Raw genomic sequence first — 11,205 nt, 5'->3', positions numbered from 1 at the left:
AAAAATGAAAGCTCATATAAAATAAATAAAAACATGAAAATTAATTAATAACAATCATTAATATCAAATAAAGCAAAATAAAATCAAGTAAAAAAAAAATGTATTCAGTAACATAAAAAAATAAAAAATAAATATTTTTTTTCACGTGATAGAATCCAAAAAGTCATAAACTAGTTTTCGCACGTTAGTTCCCTTTTCTTAGACCAGGTTACATATTAATAAATTCAAATAAAATTATTCATTATTATTCAAAAGTGAATGCGGTGAAATGAAATAAAATAAAAAATAAAAGTAAAATAATAAATATTCCTAATTCAAATAAATAATGAATAACCATCTACTTGTATTAGGAAAAGAAAATTATAAGACCATTATGCGTTTCGTAAATTAAAAATAAAATAAATAATTAAATATCAAGCGCTACGTTATTAAAAAAATATGTATGTTGTATATTTTTTATTTTTTTTTATGAACAGTTTTCGAACATATATWTTTAAATAAAAATCAATTCGTGAATTTCAAAAGATTGAAATTTTTTTTGCTGTTACTGAATGTACAMATTTTTTGCAAATATTATTCGAAAATTAGAAATTGATCCAGCGAATTGTTTCGGGCTTATGCGCATATTTATTTTAACTTAATGKAATTGGCTTTCAAAACTTTAGGCGAGCTTTGCTCAAAACGTCGTTTTCACAGACGATGAGAAAAATTTATGTGAACCAGCTGGGCYCATGAACTTTGTCTGGTAATATTCGAAGGAATATTATTTGTAATAATACTCGTAATCTCGAATTTGTAGTCTCTTTAAAGAATATGTACATTTTTACACAAACACGAATTTTTGTTCTGGGCAGCCGCCATTTTATCAAATATTAAAATGTTGATTTGTCTTTGGACGATTATTAGTTGCAATACTTTTTTTTTTTTGGATTTGAGAAATTTTTTGGCATAAAAATTTTGATCATTCCCAGACAGTTTACAATATTCAATGTATTCTAACTTGGGCTTAACATTTGAAGACCAATTGAACATAACCTTTTAACGGTGAAGTTACAGCACTAAAATTTTGTCAATCTTATTCTCCTATAAGATTTTTCTTCAGCAATAAGCTAAGTAGCTAATATTTTTTTATACGCTTGAGTAGCCATTCTAACTTGAATTATTTAGTGTTACATTAGTATTACTCACAGAAATTAGCAGTGACAGTCGGGTACGAAGTGAGTATAAACTTTCAGTAGTATCTGCATTATACATTAGGATATAGTTATAAAGGATAATTCCCCCATTTTTTTRTAAAGAAAAAACACAGAAACTTCAATTTAATGGAGAAGGTTTATTATCATTCGAAATACTATTCGTTCGCAATTATTTGTTGAAAATTATCTATTTTAAATGTTGGCCGCGGATACGTCACAGATGGTCCATCCATTTAGTCTAATTTTCAATGACTCATTTGGTCTATTCGACTATATGTACTAGGCGAATGACATCCCTGATGTTTTGTTCCATAGACATTATACTTTCCATATCTACACAGGAAAAGTGTAATATCACATGATCTTGGTGACCCATCGACCGGCTTAAAACGTAAAATTATCTGCACACCGAAGTGTCGCCGAGATCATGACCTTCAATTTCAAGCATCAAGTAAAATAGTCCGTTATCATGGCGCGTTAACGATCACCATTGCAATTACGTTCTCGCCGGCATCATTTTAGAAAAGAAAAATGGACCGATGAGTCCACAAACCACACCAAACCGTTCTTTTTTGTTGGGTGAAAGGGCAGCTCTTGTGTTTTGTACGCTTTTAATTTAAGATCTCGACGTAAAATGTGCTAAGTCGTTCCATAGCGAGCTGCGAACGGCGCCGAATCGATTTTCTACAGTCTTTGTGTACATTCTCAGCTACAGCTGCTATATTTTTTCTTCTCTGCGTGTTGAACACGTTCTACAAGGTGCGTTCCAAAGTAAACAGCACTAAAAAACAGAACAAATGGTTTTTTCGGCATAATCAATTATTTTATGTWCGGGCAAAATGCGATAAATCGGTGTTTTGGCGATGTTCAATTCCATTTTCATGAATTTTAATGATGATTTCGGCTGATTTTTGATGAATTCACGCATAAAAAATTGATTTAATATTTCAAAGTCTGGCATGCATCACTTTTACACTCCCCTATGGGATACGGTTTATCAAAGGGCTTCTCATGAATTTGACAGCTACTAAAATCTTTTTTTTTTTTTGCGACTATCTCTGGTGTTAAATTATTTATGACTGCACTTCTGTTTTCTTTTCACACAGATTTTCTGATTTTAGCATTTAACTATTACTAAAATTGATTTTCATCTTTCCGTTGGGAATTTTCGCTTTGTTGTTATTTCAGTAAAAATCAACTCACCTACGATGGCCGATTAGTTGAGTCGTTATTTGTGTAATCAACATATTAGCACCTGCATAGTTGCTAGTTACTCTTCTGAGATGTCTGGATGTCTGAGAGAGTTTCGAGGTTTAAGTGTTTGTATGTATGTATATTTTAAAAATAGCTATTATCACATGTGYATGCGTGTATCTGCATTTGTATTTGTACCAAATTTTTCTGTATGTGTGCGCACTTAAACTTGAAATATTTGACGCCAATTCGCAAGTCATGAGGTGACTACACTGAAGGAATTCTTTCCTCCGTTTTATTTGTTTGTTTATTTTCGGTTATGTGCGATCACGTGCTAACGATTAATATCAACAAGGCAAAGTGCAAGGAAAATAAAAATAAAACAAATGTGAAAAATTAATATCTTCCGTTTGGATATAATCATGCAAGCTTTGGTTTYTTGATGTGAAAATTAGTAGAGAAATTTCACTTTTTAACTTAACAGTTCTGCGAAGAAAATTTCTATATTTATTTAAAATTTGTTGGGACTTAACCTTTGACGACTGCCGTTGCATTTGAGCACATTACAAAATAAATATCAATATGCTTGTCTGTGGTCCACAAAAAAAAAATATATATATTAAACTGATTTAAGTTCTATTGATTCATCTGCAGAACCCGATTATCGAACCAAGTGACTACAGTCATGTTTATTTTCGGAGTATGGAATACTTACAAGCATAAAGCAATATTCGTTTTTTTTTTTGTTTATGAGCCGAAAGAAAAGAAATATGAAGAGCTAGACTCCTGCAATAAAATTATCATAAGAAATCTGGAGACCATACTATATGCCGCTTTTTCCCTCTTTAAAAATTCCAGGAAGTATGGTAGTAAAAAAATTGATCTGAGGGTTCGAATCCTATACATAACTGTTGCTGTTTAGTCTGCTAATCTATAGTTCTGACGTCTCCATGAAGCATTCTGAACACTCTGTCGTTCCATCGATTCGGCGCCTCAAACGTTCCAATTGTATTAAATATTTCTTAGAGTTAACAAATATGCATGACAGCAACATAATTTGGTCGACACTTCCTTTGATATTATACTAAGTGAGTACTAAACACCAAACAATCTCTTCTCCTCTCATTGCCACCACATCTCAACTCGAACAGCTCTGTCTGTTTGCTGTGGATTCTGAAGATTTTGTTATTTAAGCTTCCTGTATGTTAGTWTATTTGTAACTTCTCTCTTTTCCTCTTTGAAACATCTTAATACCGTATCCTACAGCATTGTGGAAACCATACTTCCTTTCGTAAATAAATAATGCACTGCACGTCTTTCCACAGGGCACTTATTTTTTTCGATTTTAGGCGAGCTTACAATAGCGCGTCTGTCGTTCTTCTGATGGTCTTCCTCTTTCTCTGCTTGCCCCAGCGGGTATTGCGTCGAGTACTCTTAGATATGGAGTGATGTCGATGCTGACGGGGATGATGAGTGACTTGTACACTCTTGTAGAAGATTGTAGCTATTCTATTCAGGTCTCTTACTTTCTCCAGGAGTAGAGTGAAGAAGTCGTACGTTAAGGGGTATCCTTGTTTGAAATCTCTTTTGGTATCGAAAGGCTTGTAGACCTGCTTCCCGAGTTTGATGGAGCTTTTGGTGTTGCTCAACGTCAGCTTACACAGCCATATTAGCGTTGCGAAGATACCCAGTTCAGACATATCGGCATAGAGGCAGCTCCTTTCGAAGGGTTGGTGTGTGTCGTCTTCCTTTTACAAGCATTTTTCAACATTTGGCTGGTCGATTATAGATATTTCACGTTTAAGGCCMCACTAATAAGGTCAAATCAGTTTGTTTACGGTAGGTTTCAGTATTTCACACAGTATGCTCGATAGAATCYTATATGCGATGTTAAAGAGGCTTATCCCACAGCATTTCGCGCAGATTGTGGGGTCTCCGCTGAAGGTGAAAATAAAGTAAATTGGTCAACTATAACATACTTCTAAATTTCATTTAAAAACTCGCTGTTCAAAATCGACAATATTCTTTTGGGTAAAATTGTTTAGAAAGATTCGTAGAACATTYAACAAATATGCGATTTTATGGAAGAAAYGATCTGCTATAATGTACCTCTGTACAACACGAACTACACAGCGATTTTTGGACACGTCTATTCTTCTTCAGTAAGTTGCTTATTTGTTGAAACCGCTGATATTGGACCACTATAGGATATAACTGTCATATAAACTGAACAATCGGAATCAAGGTTTTGTATGGAAAACTTTCTTGTTTGACAAGATATCTTCGCGTGTGCTGGCATAAATTATAGTCCAAGACCACGCTACAATCTCCCAACAAATTGTTCAGATCGGATAACTTTAGCATATAGTTGCCATACTGAACTATAGGAATCAAGTTTTTATATGAAAATCTGACTCAATATTCTGACACGGGCGTTGCTTGAGGGGCATCAGTGAGGCGCATATTTGTAAAATTTCAACTTTATGCCGAGAGTTCGGGCTGTGGCCTGCAACTTATATCGCTGACATGTGTTCGTATCTTCGCATTTAATTTTCATATTTACAAAAATGAGTAAAAAAACTGGTCCAATCCAACAACAGTTTTGAAACACTTTTGTAATATCACGCTCGCGGGACTACTGCGAACTACGCCGGCGACAAAGTTCAATTTCACAAATCCATTACCAACCGGAATTGTCAGAATTGAGACTTCTCGGGGCAAAAAACTACAACCAAGCACTCATACATATACAAATACACAAGCGTATGTGTATGTGTGGCGCTTATTTATGAGAGTGCGTTTGAATGTATGGGTGTGTGTGTGGCGGCGGGTGTGCGGATGTAGTGCAGCAGCTGCAACATKCCAAAGCGCCAACAGCGACAAACCATTTCTCAAAACTTTGCCGCACTCCACWCTGCACTCGCACTTTGTTTACGCTCCTCGAGAGCCATTCATCATTTTCTGCAACCGTTGGCACATTGTTGTTGTTGCGTTCGTATTGTAAAACACTGTGYTCGAGTGTTCGCCTGTGTGKGAGTGTGTATGCACACCTTTTTTCTCTCCTGCCGCGAAAGCTAGTGTTATAGCCCGATATCTTATTGTTGCTTCTAAGTATGCCTGTTTGCCTAGCCTGATGTTGTTGGTGTAATTGCGTTGTTTTTGTTGCCTAGATTGCGAAATTTCAAGTGCATTTTGCAGCAAATATTTGCTGGCTGCGCCTAATTCGCATTCTAAGCGCGCGAACGCGTCGCATATCCAGAATGATGATTGCGCGCTTGTCTGTGTGTGTGTAAAAGCGAAGCAGCGCGTTGTAGTGCGCATTGTCTTAGCAATCGGTTGCATAAATGTTCGCATATTTGTAGATATTGATGTAATTATATGTATATAAGAGATATATTGTATGTGTAATGATATGGGGTTTTTTTTATACGCATATGTGTGGCTGTGTGTTGAGAGTGGTTCGAAAGAGGAATATTTTTTTCGCTTGTTGCTCTGAAACTAGGTTTTTAGACAACTCTGGAAAAGTCGCTTCAATCATGAATTCTTAATTGTAACGGCAAAGTTCTCCGTTTCTAAGAACTTTATTTACGCAGTACCAAGCAAAAAACAAAAAAAAAAATAAAAAAATCGTTGACCCACCCTAATGTGTATCCGTAAATGCGTTTTTCCCCAAACAAAAATATTTTTCTTTAACCCACCCTAATATGCACCCGTGAGTGCGTTTTTTCCCATACAATTTTTTTTGACCCACCCTAATGTGTATCCGTAAATGTGTTTAGTTACAAAAAAATTATTTTTCTTTAACCCATCCTAAAACATACCCGTAAGGGCGTTTAACTACAAAAAAAAAATTATTTTTCTTTGACCCACCCTAATGTGTATCCGTAAGTGCTTTCAGCTACAAAAACAAAAATTATTTCCTTTAACTCACTCTTATGTGTTTCAGTAAGCGCATTAAGCTACAAAATTTTTTTTTATATTTTTTTTGACCCACCCTAATGTGTATCCGTAAGTGCGTTTAGCTACAAAAGGAGGTGTGCATTTGCGGCTCGCAAAATACGCTATGTTTATACATATGTATGTATATAAATATGTGTAYATACGATAGTTGTATATATGCAGACCCTTGTCATTGGCTTGATCGCTAGCATGGCGGCTCAGTTTGGCAGCTAGTAGCGCTCATTGCATACGAATTGCCACAAATCCCAAATGTCAATGGGAAGACAGTCRCTATGGCTCAACTAYATGCAATAGAAATATATATKTGTATATAATATATATATGTATGTATGGGTATATATGTATGATAACAGCGTTGACGAATCGTCTTTGGCTCACAGTGGTTAGCAACATTATTGACACTTTGTTAGTTCGTGTATTGTACTGTTGTGAGTGTATGTGTAATTTAGATATTTTATTGCAAATTTTACCCCATAGGAAAATGCTTAAGTCCCTCTGGGTTATTGGMTAATGCATTTCAGCGTAAACAACTTCAAAAACTGGTCTCTGTGGTGTAACAATGAATAAGTTGTTCAAAATATCCTTTAAATGGCAGATGGATGAATGGAATATTAAATACTATTATATGTTAAGTGGCACTGATTTTTCGGATTTCCATAACTTTTGTGGACTTTTGTTTTTCCTTGAATGCTACCAAAGCCGTCCCAGCGATACTGTACTCTATCATTGTCAGGACGTGACAGTTAACAGAGTTATATAAGGTTTATAAAAAAAATCTATTATTTTTGCATTAGAATGAAGGAGTTGAAATTAGCTCAATTAGAATAACCTGATTTAGATAAAATATGAACCGCTTTGCTCGATAACTTGTTGGCATTTTGAAAATATTTTCGTAATGCCACTATCATAGAATTTCTCGTCTCTATTGGCAAAAAACAAACTTAGTTAATTTTCAGAAAGTACTCTTTATCCGACTTTTCATCAGCCAAATCGTTCGCCCTAGACTGCAAAAGGTAGTAATAGCTTGGTGCCAGGTTCGGACTATAAGGTGAATACATACTTAAAAACCTCTCAAACAAGCTCTCAGAGTTTCTAACGAGCCACAGTCTATGTACGCAGCTTGCCATTATCCCGATGGAATAAAATTGCGCTCTYATTGGCCAAAGCTCAAGGCTTCCAGGTGATTGCATCTTTCACACTCTTGAACCGCTGATTGTATAAGTCCGAATTAAGAGCACGTAGAGGAGAAGCTCATAGTAGATGACTCTCTGTCATAACTCTGTCAGAACTCTGTCACCAAAACTTCTGAATTGGACTCCATTTGCGCGGCTCTCGCAATACTTTAACGACCGTTTTGACGGCGAGTAGTCCAGTTTTTATCACCAGTAACCATCGGCATCCAACATCAGTAGCGATTCGTGGACGGTTATTCCATGAAGCTTTGTCGCGAAGTCGCGTGTGGCCCGTCTTAAATATTAATGGCGCCAAAAAAAATTTGTGCAAAGTTTAGCCCCTGAGCAACAGTGCTTATATGGCGGTAGGACTTGACGATATCCAGTATTATATTGAAAATTTGACAAATGGTCTTCCAGTGGTTGGCGCTTTATTGGTATCAAAATTAGTGGAACGGAATCGATAAAACGACATAAGACGCATGCTTTGTTGGATTCCAATTTTGTTTTGCGATATCTTATATCCTTAAAATTTTATAGCGTAGSCTGATAATCCTTACAGATCACCAATTCCATCTATTGGATAAATTGTGGACTTCCTTTTAATAGACCTAATATACTGAGTCTAAAGTAACTTTCGTAATGATAAGTCGACTTTAAATTTCACTTCRCTGACTCGAAAATATTATTGTCTATAGCTTCGAAATTAACTTTCTCAGTGTTGTCTCACTGCAAACTGACGGTGCCTTTGGTGGACCTTCTCTTTACTGATGTCAATGTCATCGTATATCTTATATAGCACGTCTTTCCATCGAATGCGGTATTCGCCATGGCAAATGWGCAAAGGACCATAAATCTACCGCAGAACCTTTCTTTCGAAAACTCGTAACGTCGACTCATCGGATGTTGTCATCGTCCCTCATCAAGCCTCAGGACGGGAATAGTGAGTGACTTACAGAGTATGCTTTTTGTTGTGGGGGGAAATAAAGACAGAGAATTAAATTTTTTTTCCCTTTACTCTAGGTAAATAAATAAAAAAAAGTAATTACTGATTGTTAATGTCAAAGCAGTTTTGGACTTGTGATTAACTACTTAAAATAGCTGAAAAAGCTGAAGCTTTCAACCTGCCCTCATGTTCCCGATAGTTTCATGTCATGGGCATAAAAATGGACTTCAGTAAATATTACGCTTCAGAAAGCCAATCTGGAACACGTGGTTGATCAAATTCTTCCAAGCAAACTACAATGCATCGTTCGATGAAAGCTTCTATGAAAGCTTGCAGAAAGCTGAGTGAACTTTTGAGTTGAAGTTTGATTAAGCGAATTAGAAGCCAGTGATACCGTTGAAGATTTTGAATGTGGTACCTGCTGTTAGTAACGATGGGCGAAGTATATAACTAACATCTCGTTGTTAAGATTAACTTGTGTTGACTTGAAGTTATGCTAGCCAAATATGTCAAAGTAAAGTTGAGAGCCTTTAGCCGCATTAAAAATAAAAGTGCGTTTCGGTTACACGGAAACTACTACTGGGGCTGAGTCAGCTCAAGTCACCTAGACGCCTGCAAAAAGTGACTACAAAGCAATACCTGCAAATAATTCCATTAACAAAGTAATTTATACTTCAATCAAAGGATATTTATCGCCACAATTTCCTCCGTTGCATTTGTCTCGYCCTGCTCCTCGCGGAAACTAACACAAATGCGAATACGRTGTACATGGGAAAAGTTGCCTTCGCTATGCGCGCTTTGTATGCAAACAATATTTTATACAGTTTACTTCGTATTGCGCTTTTTGTGCATTCTTTCTTTGTTTTCTTTGCTCAACTTTCGTTGGTTTGGATTTTCTACTTTTCCTTTTCCTTTTTTGTTTTTGTTTTTTTTTTATTGTTTGCGTGCCATCATATTTTGTGCGCTTACATTTGTTATTCGCTTAGATGGAAAAAACTGATAGATAAAACAGCGTCTCCCCGGCACCCTCTTGCCGCGCCAGCCCATGCAACAAACACACACACACACACGTGCGCGCGCTCTTGGCGAATAAGAGCTGCCAACTTCGGTTTCGCGCGCGCATTGACATCAAAATCGAATTGCGAAAATTGATTACAATAAAATGGTGTAAAATACTAACAACAACAACAAAAACAACAAGTGGCGGAAATGTGAAACAACAACAGCAATTGCATACGCTTAGATATTGCATGCAAATTTCGAATTGTAAAGTTTTTTCCCACCTCACTCCCCGCCCTCTATGGGCGGTCGCTGAGCTGTGCTGGCACTACACAACACCACTTACATACATACATGCACGAGTGTTGTGCTCGAAGTGTGCGCAAAGTGCTAGCATGTTTTGCGAACTTTTGCAATGCAGAGGTGTGTTGCTATATAAATTTGTATATGTATATGGATTTTGAAAAATGTGTACGTATGTATGATGTCTGTTGTAAAAATACATAAATATGTTTCACAAATTTAACACGTTTGCCAAAGCATAGCCGATTTTGTTTCGCCAAAGCTTAAATACAATTTGTATTTACATGCAMAACTACAGGGTGGTCCAAAGATCTGAATTTTTTATTCTAAAATATTCACGTTCAATCTTCTTCTTCTTACTTAGGAAAGCAGTACCGCTTGTACCATTGATATCCACATTCTGTGGGGAACAAAAGTAATCGAGTCTCGACTGCTTCAACGATTTCTGGCATTAGCTTACGAATATCTTGTTGTTGCAGTCATYTTACTCGTTTTAGTAAAATCGATTCGATCTGTTTCAAGGCACAACAGTAAGGTTTCTTTTTGTTTTGTTCCAGTCAACTAATTGTTTGGCTGTTCTTGACACCTTTAGAGATTTTCTGATGGCATTAATTGGTCGAAGAACGKTATCTCTTTATTGTGGAAACCACTTTTCGAGACTCAGAATCATTTAAAATTCAAAAGCTGATACCATTTCAAATGCCAAGTGAAGACAAGCTCATTTGCATTTGGTTAATCCAAGGTGGATCAGYTCATTTCCACTTGGTTAATCCAAATTTAATCAGGTCTTCCGCTATTTCTTTAATTTTTTAAAAGCTAGTACCCAGGGAATGCTGCGCAACCATTCAGTCGGCAAGACCTAATCAGTAGAGTCGTCCCATTTCAACATTGTTAAAAACTTCATTCAGTTTGTTGATCCATATTATGGCATTTTGGTCTCTAGATGTGCTTAAATAACTCAACATTAATATTTATAAAACTCACTTGAGGTATCTCATCGGATTTTGCAAATCTTCGTAATTTTAGAAAAAAGCTTTAAGGTGCCATATCGCCGAATACGTGGTTCCTTCGAACATGTTCCTCTAACTTTGTGCTCTAGCTGTGCAATGGCTACCCACCCAATTTCCTTTTTGCAAGTGAGCGGGTAGAAAAAGTCTTTCGCTTCATCAAARCTGTATATGTCTTTGCAGGTCACTGAAAATACCTCTCTAAAGAAACGTCGCCCAACCGGGAAGCAAATTTGTATTACTTTAGGGTGTCAGGGTTGGATATCAGCCTTTATAGTGTAGAGGAGAGATTAATGAGGACTAATTAGCACAAATTGACAACACAACAAATAAGGAAGGGCTAAGTTCGGGTGTCACCGAACATTTTATACTCTCGCATGATAAAGTGATAATCGAGATTTCAGGCGTGGTTGTGAACCGATTTCACC

The 11,205-nt window shown here is 36.4% G+C and overlaps 1 protein-coding gene across 4 annotated transcripts in view; it reads left to right on the top strand.

The window, feature by feature from the left end:
* Window positions 1-11,205, top strand: part of LOC108976528 (putative fatty acyl-CoA reductase CG5065) — a 126,013-nt gene that overhangs the window by 1,313 nt on the left and 113,495 nt on the right. The gene's annotated exons all lie outside the window — the stretch shown is intronic.

The sequence above is a fragment of the Bactrocera latifrons genome, unplaced genomic scaffold (assembly GCF_001853355.1).
Source record: "Bactrocera latifrons isolate USDA-ARS-PBARC rearing strain unplaced genomic scaffold, ASM185335v1 scaffold_77, whole genome shotgun sequence".
In the NCBI taxonomy this organism is placed as follows: domain Eukaryota; kingdom Metazoa; phylum Arthropoda; class Insecta; order Diptera; family Tephritidae; genus Bactrocera; species Bactrocera latifrons.
The sequence above is the reverse complement of the archived record's forward strand: the minus strand, read 5'-3'. Positions and strand labels throughout refer to the sequence as shown.